Raw genomic sequence first — 16610 nt, forward strand, 5'->3', positions numbered from 1 at the left:
AGCGTCAGCTCACCCTGATTCTTCCTGAATGGTTGCCGGAGTCAATCGGAGCCGGAGACGATGACAAGCTCCACTTTTCTGCGGATGACCGGCGAAAGGGAACGGACGATTGGCGATGATTGAGACCTCCCCTTTTCGATTCCTTGCTCCATCACGATCACCACGACCTCGTGCTTCTCCTCCTCTACTCCACGGTCACCGGGGTGCTTCGAATCGACGGCTAGCCGGAGAACTGGCTGGCAATGGTTGTGGTTCCAGTGAGAGATAGAAAGGGATAGGGATTCAATGGAGAGGCGCTGAGCGTAGCTAGGGTTTGCGTGCGTCTGCTAGTGATTTTATAGCTCTAGGAGAGCTCAGCATCGACGACAATTCGTCGCCGGCGGCCAGGATGCTGCGGACACGGCGGTTCGGTTTCGGGCGCGAATCACTTCGTCTCTGGATAGACTCGGACGCAGAGAGGTTTTGGAGAGGCTCTGAGAGACTCGTTGGCGTCCGGGCGTCCTTATCCATGGCGAGAGACGTGGCCGGCGCCGCGCCATCGTGCTGTCGACCACCAGGAAGAAGAAGAAGGTGGCTTCTCTCTTCGCACGATTCTTAAAGCGATTCGTTATAGTGGGCTGGTGTGGTGGGTTGGTCTGCTATTGGGCTTCGCGTGGGCTGCGGTGGCCTGCTATGGTCTGGCAAGGTAAGTTTTCCCTCTCTTTTTTCCTTTTTAAATTTTCTGTTTTTATTTTCTGGTTTGAATTTGGTATTTGAATTCACATTTGGTTTCTGCTATGCTTTGCAGGTTCTATAATATTTGATTTTCCATATCACTTGATAATAATACTCCCTGCATAATTGTGTTATCCAATCAATTATTTAGTATTTGAGTTAAATTGGTGTTCTTGTGAGGTATAATTCAAATAGATAGGGTTTAGGTTTTGATCTTAATTCTTTTTACTTGAGAACCAAATCTATTTGTGTGGTTGAAATATATGCATGAGGAACATGTTATTAGGTTTAGTTAGTGTGCTTAACCATATTGATGATTCACATATATGTTAATTATAGCTAGGGTTTAAAGTAATTGTCTATGAGGATTGAATTTGATTCATCATTTTATGTGGAGAATTTATTTCTAAGAGTTTAAGAAAATGGTTGAACAAATTCTATAATTACTAATCTTGCTTAGCCATTTCTAGCTTAAATTACTTAGGATAATTCCCATTCTTATCTTGGTTAATTCAATTGCTAAGGTGATGGTCCAAACTATGATACATTTTCCTATTTGGTTAACTAAACAAGTACTGGGGATACCAAATAGAATTGGATATTCGTTTTACTCTTCTCATCAAATGGCATTTAGGCCCTAGGTATATATGGCTTGGTTGATACTTGTGATCTATGATACACAAGTTAGGACATAATATTTTATGTAGATTGGTTCCATATGACAAGGTTTATGGTTTTGGGAATACTTCACTATTTGAAGTATTAAATAGGCATGAGGCATGGCAGGGTTCTACTTATAATCCAAAGTTATACTTGGATTGGAATTCAAATATGGCATAGGGTTTTAATAGTGATCACTCAAGTGATACCCAACTAGAATTTGAGTATGGGCATAAGCTGGGGTTATGCTAAATTGGCTAGGATTACTACTCCTCACTTAGGTAGAATTATTGTATCAAGGCAATGCTAGGTTTGTCTCAAGTGTTTGGATAGGCAAGGTTTAATTACAATAGCATTACTACTCTACATAAGGCATGAGTATTGGTCTGGATTAACTACTATTGATATATTTATCAGTTCATGGGATAGATGAGATCTATTGATCACATATGTAGGTTTAACTTATCATCTCAATTTATAAGGCAAGATCATGCATCAGACATGATCCACTTATTCCTCACTAGTCTCCCTTCTTTAATACTTCCCTCAACATACTCACTTAGAGTCTTAGGGTTTATGATCATCACCCAAATTGTAATGATCAAGGTATTGGCCTCATAACAATTCATTGGTGAATTATGGTTCTCTCTCCAAGATCAAGTATTAGTCCATACACTTGGGTACACCTCATAACTTGAGCTCTCTTCGATAGATAGGGTTTCTCTAGGGTTTATGATCATTACCAAGTTGTAATGATCACAACACTTGTCTCTCTCTTGGATCACTAGTAAAAGAGGTTCTTACTTACTATCAAGTATTAGCTAGGTCAAGTAGGGTTTAATACTTGACTTACATTTCTTGTATCATTAGTTAGTATCAACAAGTACCTCACTTGGATAAGGTTTAAATATTAAGCTAGATTTTATTGAATGCATAAGCTAAGCATATGAATGGTACTCTCCTTTCTCTGAAGTTTAATGGAAATGAGTTTGGAAACAAGGTTGGAATGGTCAAGATTAATGAAGAATGATTATGATTGTTCTTGACTTGGTTCAAGTATTGTAGTTGAAAAGATATACCATGTGACTCATGGTAGGAACATTTATTTAGTAGAAAACATGGATAAGATAAGTATAGAATAGTTTCTTAATTAATTGTGTTCTTTGATTTAGGATTGAATAATTATTCATGTGGTGTTGTAAGGAATGTCATTTTGGGATCCTTTATAAGATCTTGTAGTTGATCCTTACTTAAGGTGTTGTTTGTTGTAAAACTAATTCTATTTGATCTAGCCCATAGATCAAATCATCTCTACACAAAACAAGGTTTTAGCAAAGGTCACAGTGAAGTTTATAGCGCTTGACTTGATGATCTACTTCAATTCCAGCAAGTCAAGTGAAACTTCAGTTACTGTGGTAAGTTTTATTTGAAAGCGCGAAAATTCCCCAGATTTTCTATGTATGAATGCAATGCACACTTTGGTGTTCTCTCATTTTATTGCCTCTAAACCTGGGATATTACAGCGAGCCCGCCTCATTAAAAACCTTCCAGCCCCACTCGGTGCCCTGAAAGGAAAAGAGTGCGTCTGAAAACTCGCGGGCGTTCAGTACATTGTATTTTTACAAGGAGGACTATATTTGACTCTTAGGCGTAAAAACGCCTTAGCTGCGCCACGTTCCAGGGGTTTTTCTCGGGAACCCCCGTCTTCTTGTCCTTTATCCTGTACGCTCCTCCTTCGATTACTTCTGTGACGATGTAAGGGCCAAGCCATGTCGACTCGAGTTTTTCAGTACTGTTTTGATTAAGTCGTAGGACTAAGTCTCCAACCTGAAAAGACCTTGGCCGTAAACGTCGACTGTGGTAGTTCTTCAAGTCTTGCTGGTACTTGGTAACCCGTGATAGTACTTCATCTCGAGCTTCGTCAAGTGCGTCGACATCGTCTTCTAGTGCTTTTCTGGAAGCTTCTTCATCGTACTCCGTGACTCTCGGAGAATCATGCTCTATTTCTATCGGCAATACTGCCTCAGCTCCATGGACCAGAAAGAACGGAGTTTCCTGTGTCGCTGTATTTGGTGTCGTTCGAATACTCCATAATACACTCGGCAACTCTTCTGGCCAAGTATGTCGAGCTTTTTCCAGCGGTCCTAACAAGCGTTTCTTGATACCGTTGCAGATGATACCATTGGCTTTCTCGACTTGACCATTGGTTTGCGGGTGCCCAACTGACATGAAGTGCAATTTGATGCCTACCTGTACACAGTATGCCTTGAATTCCTTGGATGTAAAGTTACTGCCATCGTCCATGACGATGCTGTGAGGTACTCCAAAATGAAAAACAATGTTTTTTACGAACTTTATCGCCGATGCTGCGTCTGGTGAATTTATCGGCTTTGCTTCTATCCACTTGGTGAACTTGTCGACAGCGACGAGCATATACTCGTATCCTCCTGGCGAGGCCTTGTGTAACTTTCCCACCATGTCGAGGCCCCATTGAGCAAAGGGCCAAGACAACGGTATTGGCATCAGCTCCGCTGCCAGAGAGTGAGGCTTCGCGGCAAATCTCTGGCATGCGTCACAAGTTCGTACTATCTCCTTCGCGTCCTCGATTGCTGTCAACCAATAAAACCCAGTTCGGAAAACCTTGGCCGCAATAGCTCGACTGTTCGCGTGATGACCACATATTCCCTCGTGTACGTCCTTCAGAATCATCCTTCCTTCTTCGGGTGTGACGCACCTTTGTAACACACCCGAGATACTGCGCTTGTACAGCTCCCTGATACGTCTCCAACGTATCGATAATTTCTTATGTTCCATGCCACATTATTGATGTTATCTACATGTTTTATGCACACTTTATGTCATATTCGTGCATTTTCTGGAACTAACCTATTAACAAGATGCCGAAGTGCCGGTTCCGTTTTCTGCTGTTTTTGGTTTCAGAAATCCTAGTAACAAAATATTCTCGGAATCGGACGAAATCAACGCCAAAGATCTTAGAATCCCCGGAAGCATCCAGAACACACGAGAGGGACCAGAGGGGGGCACAGGCCCACCACACCATACCCTGCGCGGCCTAGGGGGCCGCGCCCCCTATGGTTTGGCCAGCCCTTCGACCCTCCGGCGCCGCCTCTTCGCCTATATAAAGCCCCCGGATCGAAAACCCCGATGCGTTCGACGAAACCCACGAAACCTTCCGAGCCGCCGCCATCGCGAGGCCAAGATCCGGGGGACAGAGTCTCCGTTCCGGCACGCTGCCGGAGCGAGGAAGTGCCCCGGAAGGCTTCTCCATCGACACCGCTGCCATCTCCACCGCCATCTTCATCACCGCTGCTGCTCCCATGAGGAGGGAGTAGTTCTCCATCGAGGCTCGGGGCTGTACCGGTAGCTATGTGGTTCATCTCTCTCCCATGTACCTCAATACAATAATCTCATGAGCTGCTTTACATGATTGAGATTCATATGAGTTTTGTATCACAATTCATCTATGTGCTACTCTAGTGATGTTATTAAAGTATTCTATTCCTCCTCGCATTGGTGTAAAGGTGACTAGTGTGTGCACCATGTGGTTCTTGTCGTAGGCTATGATCATGATCTCTTGTAGATTGTGAAGTTAACTATTACTATGATGGTATTGATGTGATCTATTTGGTTATGTTGATCTATCTTACACTAAAGGTTACTAAAATATGAGCATTATTGTGGAGCTTGTTAACTCCGGCATTGAGGGTTCGTGTAATCCTACGCAATGTGTTCATCATCCAACAAAAGTGTAGAGTATGCATTTATCTATTCTGTTATGTGATCAATGTTGAGAGTGTCCACTAGTGAAAGTATGATCCCTAGGCCTTGTTCTTAAATATCGCTATCGCTGCTTGTTTACTTGTTTCTACTGTGTTACTACTGCTGCAATACTACCACCATCAACTACACGCCAGCAAGCTATTTTCTAGCACCGTTGCTACTGCTCATACTTATTTATACCATCTGTATTTCACTATCTCTTCGCCGAACTAGTGCACCTATTAGGTGTGTTGGGGACACAAGAGACTTCTTGCTTTGTGGTTGCAGGGTTGCATGAGAGGGATATCTTTGACCTCTTCCTCCCTGAGTTCGATAAACCTTGGGTGATCCACTTAAGGGAAAACTTGCTGCTGTTCTACAAACCTCTGCTCTTGGAGGCCCAACACTGTCTACAGGAAAGGAGGGGGAACGTAGACATCACTCCCCTTTGACCACAGTAAAAGCTTTGGATCGTCGAATAACTCGCCTTGCTTCAACTGGGTCATCGGGTATTTCTTTCCTTAAGATGTATGATATATATGCTTGCATCCATGGGACCTGCACCATTATCACTAGCTCTTGTTCCTCTTCTTCTAGTGCTTTTTTAGGAGTTGTCGAGGTTTTCTCATCCTTCTGCTTCTTCTGTGCCTTCTTCGGCTTTGTAGACCTCTCGGTTATCTCTTCCCAGAACACACTTGGTGGAATTGCGAGACACTGCGACCCGATGTTTGCAAGAACATCAGCTTCATCATTGCTCAACCTGCTGATGTGATTTACCTCGCATCCATCAAATAACTTCTCGAGCTCATTGTACACTTCTTTGTATGCCACCATGCTATCATTGACTGCATTACATTGGTTCATGACTTGCTGAGCCACCAATTGTGAGTCGCCGAAGATTTTTAGTCGAGTTGCACCACAAGCCTTCGCCATCTTCATCCCGTGTATAAGAGCTTCATATTCTGCCTCATTGTTAGACGCATTCGGGAATGTCATCCGTAAGATATATTTTAATTTGTCGCCTTCAGGTGATATGAGTATTGATACGTCTCCAACGTATCTATAATTTCTTATGTTCCATGCTACTTTTATGATGATACACACATGTTTTATACATACTATATGTCATATTTATGCATTTTCCGGCACTAGCCTATTAACAAGATGCCGAAGAGCCGATTCTTGTTTTCTCGCTGTTTTTGGTTTCAGAAATCCTAGTAAGGAAATATTCTCGGAATTGGTCGAAATCAACGCCCAGGGTCTTATTTTTCCACGAAGCTTCCAGAAGTCCGAAAGGGAAACGAAGTGGGGCGACGAGGCGGCGACACGCCAGGGCGGCGCGGCCCAGGCCCTGGCCGCGCGGCCCTGTTGTGTGGGCCCCTCGTGACGCCCCCTGACCTACCCTTCCGCCTACATATAGCCTTCGTCGAGAAAACCCCAGTACCGAGAGCCACGATACGGAAAACCTTCCAGAGACGCCGCCGCCGCCAATCCCATCTCGGGGGATTCAGGAGATCGCCTCCGGCACCCTGCCGGAGAGGGGAATCATCTCCCGGAGGACTCTTCATCGCCATGATCGCCTCCGGAGTGATGTGTGAGTAGTTCACCCCTGGACTATGGGTCCATGGCTGTAGCTAGATGGTTGTCTTCTCCTCATGTGCTATCATTGTCAGATCTTGTGAGCTGCCTAACATGATCAAGATCATCTATTTATAATGCTACATGTTGCGTTTGTTGGGATCCGATGAATATGGAATACTATGTTATGTTGATTATCAATCTATCATATATGTGTTGTTTATGATCTTGCATGCTCTCCGTTGCTAGTAGAGGCTCTGGCCAAGTCGTTACTTGTAACTCCAAGAGGGAGTATTTATGCTCGATAGTGGGTTCATGCCTCCATTAAATCTGGGACAGTGATAGAAAGTTCTAAGGTTGTGGATGTGTTGTTGCCACTAGGGATAAAACATCAATGCTTTGTCTAAGGATATTTGTGTTGATTACATTACGCACCATACTTAATGCAATTGTCTGTTGTTTGCAAGTTAATACTGGAAGGGGTGCGGATGCTAATCTGAAGGTGGACTTTTTAGGCATAGATGCATGCTGGATAGCGGTCTATGTACTTTGTCGTAATGCCCAATTAAATCTCACACTACTCATTATAATATGTATGTGCATTGTCATGCCATCTTTATTTGTCAATTGCCCAACTGTAATTTGTTCACCCAACATGCTATTTCTTATCGGAGAGACACCACTAGTGAACTGTGGACCCCGGTCCATTCGTTTACATCGAATACAATCTACTGCAAACATTGTTCTTACTGTTCTCTGCAAACATCATCATCCACACTATACATCTAATCCTTTGTTACAGAAAGCCGGTGAGATTGACAACCTCACTGTTACGTTGGGGAAAAGTACTTTGATTGTGTTGTGCAGGTTCCACGTTGGCGCCGGAATCCCTGGTGTTGCGCCGCACTACACTCCGCCGCCATCAACCTTCAACGTGCTTCTTGGCTCCTACTGGTTCGATAAACCTTGGTTTCTTACTGAGGGAAAACTTGCTGCTGTATGCATCACACCTTCCTCTTGGGGTTCCCAATGGACGCGTGCTGTACGCGTATCAAGCTCTTTTTCTGGCGCCATTGCCGGGGAGATCAAGACACGCTGCAAGGGGAGTCTCCACTTCCAATCTCTTTACTTTGTTTTTGTCTTGCTTTATTTTATTTACTACTTTGTTTGCTGCACTATATCAAAAATACAAAAAAATTAGTTACTCGCTTTACTTTATTTACTATCTTGTTTGCGTTCTCCATATTAAAAACACAAAAAAGTTAGTTACTTGCATTTAATTTATCTAGTTTGCTTTATTTACTATTGCTAAAATGAGTAATCCTGAAGTTGAAGTTCGTTCGTTTAAGCAACAAGGGGGAGAATGTTTAAAAGATGCTTGGTATAGAATTAGTGATTCTCATAATAGGTGCACTAAGAAACACTCCACTATTATCCTACTCAGGAATTTTTATGTTGGTATCTCTAGCTGGAATAGGTATGTTCTTGATTGTCTCGCGGGAGGTAATTTCCTAGGCACTCCTGCTTTAGAAGCTAGTTGTATTATTGAGAGTCTATTTGGAATACCACCTATTAATGAAGTTAAAATTGACATCTCTCTTGAAGATGTCATGAAAAAGTTGGAAACCATAGAGCAAAATCTTCCAAGTATTGAGACTAAATTAGGAGAATTACTTAATAGCACTGATAAACTTGACAAATCTCTAGGTGGAATTAATGAGAGAATTGCCATCTTAGAAGCTTGTGCTATTCATGATAATCAAACCCAAAGGATTAGTGAACTTGAAGAAGCTATGGGAACCTTGGGTTCAACTTTTTCTTCTATTAAGTTTAAGGAGAAAGCTTATGTGGGTAAGGAGCAAAAGTTCATGTATGTCTCTAAGGTGTCTAAATCAAAAAACTGTTATAGGCCTAAAATTGATAAAGCCCTTAATACCACTATAGATAATGGAGCATCTAAGATACCTACTGTGACAAGTTGTGAAAATTATGATGTTGATGCTTCATTTCTTGATAATACTTGATACACACTTTCTACGCCTAGCTGAAAGGCGTTAAAGAAAAGCGCTTATGGGAGACAACCCATGATTTTACTTCTGCACTTTTGTTTAATATTTGAATCTTGGAAGTTGTTAATACTGTAGCAACCTCTCCTTATCTTTATTTTGTTGCATTTTTGTGCCAAGTAAAGTCTTTGATAGTAAGGTTCATACTAGATTTGGATTACTGCGCAGAAACAGATTTCTTGCTGTCACGAATTTGAGTAGTATTCTCTGTAGGTAACTCAGAAAAATCTTCCAATTTACGTGAGTAATCCTCAGATATGTACGCAACTTTCATTCAATTTGAGCATTTTCATTTGAGAAAGTCTAGTGCCCCAGAAAAATTCGTCTTTACGGACCGTTCTGTTTTGACAGATTCTGCCTTTTATTTCGCATTGCCTGTTTTGCTATGTTTGATGGATTTCTTTATTCCATTAACTTTCAGTAGCTTTGTGCAATGTCCAGAAGTGTTAATAATGATTATGTCACCTCTGAATATGTGAATTTTTGATTATGCACTAACCCTCTAATGAGTTTGTTTTGAGTTTGGTGTGGATGAAGTTTTCAAGGATCAAGAGAGGAGGATGATACAATATGATCAAGGAGAGTGAAAGCTCTGAGCTTGGGGACGCCCCCGTGGTTCATCCCTGCATATTTCAAGAAGACTCAAGCATTTAATCTTGGGGATGCCCAAGGCACCCCCTTCTTTATCGACAACATTATCAGGTTCCTCTGGTGAAACTATATTTTTATTCCATCACATCTTATGTGCTTTACTTGGAGCGTCTGTTTGTTCTTGTTTTGTTTTGTTTGAATAAAATTAGATCCTAGCATTCATTGTGTGGGAGAGAGACACGCTCCGCTGTTGCTTATGAACACATATGTTCTTAGCTTTATTCTTAATGTTCATGGTGAAGGTTGAAACTACTTCGTTAATTGTTATATGGTTGGAAACAGAAAATGCTACATGTGGTAATTGGTATAATGTCTTGAATAATTTGATACTTGGCAATTGTTGTGCTCATATGGATCATGTTTAAGCTCTTGCATCATATACTTTGCACCTATTAGTGAACAAATACTGTAGAGCTTGTTGACATTTGGTTTGCATGATTGGTCTCTCTAAAGTCTAGATATTTTCTGGTAAGGGTTTGAGCAACAAGGAGGACGGTGTAGAGTCTTATAATGCTTGCAATATGTTCTTATGTAAGTTTTGCTGTACCGGTTCATACTTGTGTTTGCTTCAAACAACCTTGCTAGCCTAAGCCTTGTATTGAGAGGGATTACTTCTCATGCATCCAAAATCCTTGAGCCAAAAACTATGCCATTTGTGTCCCCATACCTACCTACTACATGGTATTTTCTGCCATTCCAAAGTAAACTGCTTGAGTGCTACCTTTAAACAATTCAAAAGCGATTTTGTCCAATATCGATAAATGATGTGAGATGATCAGTTTGAGTCGTCGGTAGGCATCCAATATCTATTAGTGAGCCACACAGAGTCTGCGGTGACCTTTGCACCGTCGTGGTTACGGTGCCACTCATAGTAAGCATGCGTTCGGTTCTTGATTTCCAGTGTCGCGTGCCCGAAGCTCGCTTCCCTGAACGCTGAGTATGCTGGCATCGGCTTCGTGAAGCTGCATCAAGTGATGTTTTGTTATCAGCGGAAAAGAGTATTTCAGCTGTATTTTCAAATTAATTCAGGTTTATCAGTAGGGCAGTGTCAATATGGTACTCTATCATGTAAATATAATAATGTAATTAATCTGGACTTTCTTCTAGTGGTGCGTGTCATACCAAAATATTCCGTCGTATCATGGAAAGATGCATTTGCATTCGTCAGTAATAGAAATTGCTGCATCCAGGTTTGAGCTGCACTACTTGTGTCGATTAATTTGTTGTTAACATTCTCGCCATAAAACTAAATTATTGTGAAGATTAGAATTGTGGCAACACAATTGTTTCTTGAACCCTCACATATATATGCACTAAGTATATGCTCGATCAACTTTTTCAGTGGTTTGTATCTTAATGGTGTAGTGTTTTCTTCTTCTTTGGTGAGTTATATATGATATGCATGCTATAGTATTCTAGATAATAAGTATTATTTACTATCCTTTGTGAGAAAATAATGATAATTTGCTTTAATTGGTTGCTAATTAAGAGCCATATTAGTCTTGAAACAGCAACCCAATTTCGCCTAGATATAACATGTCTTAGATACGATTAATACCACTGCATGGATTGGGAAGTTGGGATTGCCTTATGCAACTTACTTGTCTGCGATGCCTTCCATGTTGCCTCCGTCACCTATGTTGATGTAGACCGGCGCGTCCAGGTTATGCGCCGGTGTGGACTTGCCGTTTACGATGTCGTACTCAATGTTGGAGAATCGGCGGCTGCGCTCGTAGGAGTGGACGTGGCCAGCGAGGACGACATCGACCTTGGCACTAACGAGCCACCGCTCAAACTGCACCCGCATGGTCTCCCCCTCCATGTAATGGTAGTTGTTGCTGTTGTACCAGGGAGAGTGCAGGAGCACGATGAGCCACGGCGTCATCTTCCTGTCGACACGCCCAAGCTCTTGGCTGAGCCACAGCCACTGGGGCGTGTACTTGCCGTAGGCGGAGTAGGAGGCGAGCACGATGATGTGGGCGGAGGCGATCTTGACGGAGTACCAGAAGGGCTCCGTGCTTCCGGCGGCACGGTATGGGGTCGGGTAGCGGTGCGTGAAGGGCTTGAAGAGCGTCGTCTCGCCGATCTCTGGGGCATAGTCGAGCTCGTGGTTGCCGGCGGTCCAGAGCCAGGGCTGGTAGGCGACGCTGCGCTCGACGAAACGCGCCCAGGTGTCCCAGCGGTTGTTGTCATGGAGCGGGTAGTTGTCGGCGTAGGAGAGGTCACCGACGAATATATAGCACCGCGTCGCCGGCGTTGGCCTCGTAGTGCGACACCGTGCTGTTGGAGTCGAACGTCTGACCTAGGTCACCTGTTTGTGAACAATTTAGCATATACACAGATATTGTAGTGGTAATAGATCTAAGCGAATGTTACAATTGAGATAAATAGAGAAATTCAGTATACAGTTACAGATACATTGCACTGGTGACTGGTCCATGCATGGGGATCTAGTCAAACCTGGCAATATTTTTCCAAATGTTCTGATCGATACTAGCCAAAGAAATTCAGGCTTGAACGAAGTGGACATGCCAGCAACTTGCTGGATGCCGCCTGAATACTGCCGCTAAATTATGATCCACTGGATGCTACATGCTAGCGACGACGACTTTGACGATGCTGGTCTTTTCTCATCTTGTCCTAGATCCCACCGGACCCTTTTGTCTCTACTTCATTACTATGGAGTAGCACTACTAACTAATTCCCTAACTAATTCTACTCTAACATGAACATTGAAGTGAACGAATGTTGGACATTGAAGTGAACGAATGTTGGACATTGAAGTGAACGAATGTTGGACCTTGAAGTGAACGAAGGAAATGTGTGTACGTACCGATGAGTCCAAACTTGAAGGGCACATCGGGGCCGGGCTTGGGCGGGGCGGTGAAGGAGAAGGTCCTGACCGTGTGCCCGAACCCCATGGCGTAGTAGTACTTGACGCCGTGCTTGAGGCCGGTGAGGTTGCAGTGGTGGATGAACCCGGACGTGTAGTTGTAGTAGCTGTAGCGCGTTAGGGTGGCCTGCGCCGACAGCACCATCTTCTCCGGCGAGCGGCCGTAGGCCACCGTGCCGTTGCCCGGCTCGTCGGCCGTCACCCACGACACCGTCATCGCCGTGCCCATCTGGTCGCCCAGCGTGATGTGCACCTGCTGCGGAGCGTTGTAGCCCGGCGGCACGCGGAAGACATCGGCGTCCAGCGGCATGTCCGCGGTGGCCTCCAGCTTCCGCCGGTACGCGCTCGTCACGCCGGCGTCCGCCGCGGCGAGGAGCACCGCGAGCGCCAGGAGGCCGAGAAGCCGGCGAGCCGCCATGGTACACTACACTCCCACCGCAGCAAGTGTAGGAAGGAGAGGAGGGAGCCTGGAATGATTTGGAGTGCGAGGATGAAAGTAACAAGGAGGATGGTTTATATATACACCTCTCCGATTTAGATATACTCAGAAGCTGCTTCGTCCGATTTTGCCACTGGCGTTGGGAAGAGGAATATTTGCATGCGTCTCTGCCAGTTGCTCACTCGAACGTAGGCGAGCGAAATTAATAACGGAAAATCTATTTCTTGCTGGGGCACCGTGCTGTCTACCAGAGTGCTCCCCTCTCCGCACCGTCCGATCTTGGATCTGTGGCTCCTGCGATTCGACGCTAGCGTCCAACAACTGCCGCCCGGATTCCGCGACGGAGTGTTCGAAGTCGAGCCGTCTTCATTCTCGCCCACCCGTCTCAGGCTCTCAGCTCTCCTCCCCATCTCATCTTCCTCTCGCGATTTCCAAAATTCCCCACTGGATTGGCCTCGTCGGCGACGAGCGGGTCGTCGGGCCGGTGTGGGGCGATCCTCCTGGCCAGTGGGGGTGTTGGTGGGGCATCTTCGCCGTCGCTGAATCGCGGATCAACGCATCCGAGGCGGGTAGGATTTGACGCATTCGAGGTGGGTGCTCGTCGGACATTGAGGCGTCGTCGGGGGGGTTTCGTCGGCGACGTGCTGCTTCGAGTACTTCCAGTTGGTGAGTCCCTTGATCTCGATGCTATCTCTCGATCTCGATGCTTCCAGCACTTCTGCTAGCTGCTCGATGTCGATGCTTCCAGTACTTGCGCTAGTTGTGTTCGTCCCGTTCGGCAGCTAGGGTTTGGGACTCAATCGTCGATTTGGTCTTCATTTTAGTTGCGGCGAATCAATTGAGGAGATACTTTGTTAGATTTGTGTTCTACTGGGGCCAATTTTCGTGCGTGTTTGTTCCTCAGAACTGAAATTGTGTGTGTGTTGTTCGATCTCGTCGACTATCTAGTTGTAGTAGATTTGTTGGAGCTCGTTGATACACGATGGTGCATTACGGTGGTTTTAGGTGTATTTTTTTCTGAATGAACTGTGTATATCTGAGCAGCAATCTTCTGGCATGTATTTTTTACCTAATACTTACATGTGTTGATAGCACCAGCACCATGCTCCATGTAACTTACATGGTTTTATTTACATGTTTTTACTGGGTTCTCCTTGCTGATTATACTACATGTAACCATATTATACTGCATGTATTTATGAAATTTTGCGCTGTATAAAATAGACCAAAGCTAGCTCTAAGTTTTTTGATCTGTTCTGTTTCTGTTTGTTCCTTAATCTCCTTGATTAGTATGGTCAGGGGATATTTTTACTTTTACATCATGTAGAGCTGTCAGGGGGTAGATTGGCAGTGTAAAACTGATCTGCTCCCTTACAAATAAAATGGAACATGTTTTGGTAGAAAAGTGGCACAGAGCATGTAATTTAACACAAAAGCATGTAATTAAATGATCTGAAAATACATGTAAAACTATCACTCTTAGTATGTTTGATCAACAGCATGTTTTTAAGATGATTTATGATGAAATCCCATCTACATTGTTTGTAGGATGTACTTTTACTCATTTAATTACATGCTCTATTCACAATCAAACTATGTAGGATGTATTTTTCTGTATAACAGCACACATATGATGTATATTTTATCTCTTTAAACATTTTCTACTCTGTATGTGCTATAAAATACATCTTGGGCTATAAAATACATCCCTGTATGTGCTATAGAAAACATGTACTGTAGTATTTTGTGTTTTCTATGTTTATTCCAGTAAATGAATCTGTGTTTAAGGTTGTAATATATACATACTGTGTATGCAGGCATTTTTGTTGGACGGATCACCTGTTGTCTTGTCTTAATAATTCAAAATGATTCCTGTTATCCCTCTGGTAAGTATGATTTTTCTTACTTTGTTCACTGTTTTGGTTTCTTCAGTCTTACACTTATTCATTTAATTAGCTTTTCTCTTACATATTTCTGTAGAAAAATTCGAGGACTCCAAAGAGTGGGAAGAAGAGAAATAGTATTTCCAGATATAGGAAGATGAAAGAAAGGCTGCAGTTCCGAGCTGCCAAAGTTGAGCCGCCTGTTCAGAGTGTTCCTCCTTTGTTTGGTGTTGAACCAATTTCTGTTGTGCCACCAGAAGCAGAGGAAGGTCCATCAGAGAATCCGTGCGAAGAAAATGTTGTTGACAAGAAGGAGAAGGTACTGGATACCATAATTTGTCTCTTTTTTTGTACTTACTGTGCTAGTATTTTATATGCATGTACTTCCACTCCCCTTCCTACAAATGTGAAGTATGAATTTGTGTTGTTCTTTTTTCTGCAGAACAATTTATTCAACCGCGCTTCACCAATGAAGGTTGTGAGGGTACTTAAGAAAATGACAAATGATCAGCGTGCTTTGATCAGCAAATATGATTTCACAGGAATTCTTGGCATGCAGTGTTCGAAATTAAACCCAGAGCTATGCAGATTCCTTATGGAGTGCTTTGATCCTGTTTCTTGTCATCTTGATTTCGGAGACAGGGGAAGAATTCCAGTAGATGTTGATTCTGTTGTCAGAGTTATGGCAGTTCCAATGGGAGTACATCCTGTCCCTTACTATTCTGACATTGACGCAACCAGTGCTATCTTTGAGATGCTTGAGATACATGATGGAAAGCAGCCAACCGTAGCATCCATTGAGAAGCAGTTGGGTGAAGATTATCCTGTGAGATGATGCTTACCCGAGGAAGTTCATCATGTACCTCATCTCATCTGTGTTTGCTCCTACCACGGGGATTCATGTCAGTCCAAAATGTTATCCTCCGCTAATTAACATAGCTGCCATCCCAAGATATAATTGGGCTAGATTCATCATAGACATTTTGATCCAGACTGCAAATGCGAAGGGAAAGAAAAACTGGTTCAAAGCTTGCATGCCTTACCTCATGGTCAGTTATCTATTGTTTCTTACAACTCTATGTATTTCTGCACACATTTTATTTTCTGATTTAGTTCACGAGGCAGCGGCTAATGTATTTTTTCACTGTTTTTTCTATTTTGTATCTTCTAGGTTCTATATGTTGATGCTTTGGAAACAGATGGAATAGATGTGCCAGATGTTGAACCTCGTATTTCTGTATGGACAAATATGATGATTAAGGCTGCTGTTGATCAAGATACTAAGAGTGATGGTTCATTTGGGAAATTACCGGTAACTTACTGACTCAACATCTTTTTTTTCTGAACTTTTTTTTATCCTTGACTTGCTCTTGCTACCTTTTCATTCTAATTTTTCTGAAACATGTATCTTTTTTCAGCTAAAGGCTTGCTTCAGGAACAAGCCGTTTCTTTTCTCGGGAGATCGAATGTGTTGGATATCTTCATCCGACGACATGCACCGGGCAATCCGGATGAAGAGGTAATTTTTCTTTTTGTCTACAACTGCTTGTGTATATTTTTACAATTCTAGAGCATTGATAAATTGCCACTTCTGCCATTGTACCAACCTAGTCTTACATGTACTTTTCTCATTTTTTACATGTAACAGCAAATGAGAAACTACAGATCAGCAATCACTAACATGTGCAACAGTTTTGAGGCTGGACTTTCTGAGTTCATTAGATCTGTAGGAAACAATCAAGGCAAGGAAAGTACAAGGACAAATGTTGCACATGAAACAGAGCAGCCAAAAAACAAGCCGAAACGGAGGAGAGCAGCACATTTTCCACATTCTGTTGATGAGAGAGTAGTTCATGAGAAAGATGAAGAAGAAATTAGTGCAGCGGTCAAACCAGATAAGAATGATGCACCAGATCATCTACCTGAGACAAAATCAAAGAAAAGAA

The 16610-nt window shown here is 43.1% G+C and overlaps 1 pseudogene; it reads right to left on the reverse strand.

The window, feature by feature from the left end:
* Positions 1-10205: 10205 nt before the first annotated feature.
* LOC124646404 lies at positions 10206-12760 on the reverse strand (annotated as a pseudogene).
* Positions 12761-16610: the final 3850 nt, after the last annotated feature.

Source organism: Lolium rigidum, chromosome 4, assembly GCF_022539505.1.
Source record: "Lolium rigidum isolate FL_2022 chromosome 4, APGP_CSIRO_Lrig_0.1, whole genome shotgun sequence".
Lineage (NCBI taxonomy): Eukaryota > Viridiplantae > Streptophyta > Magnoliopsida > Poales > Poaceae > Lolium > Lolium rigidum.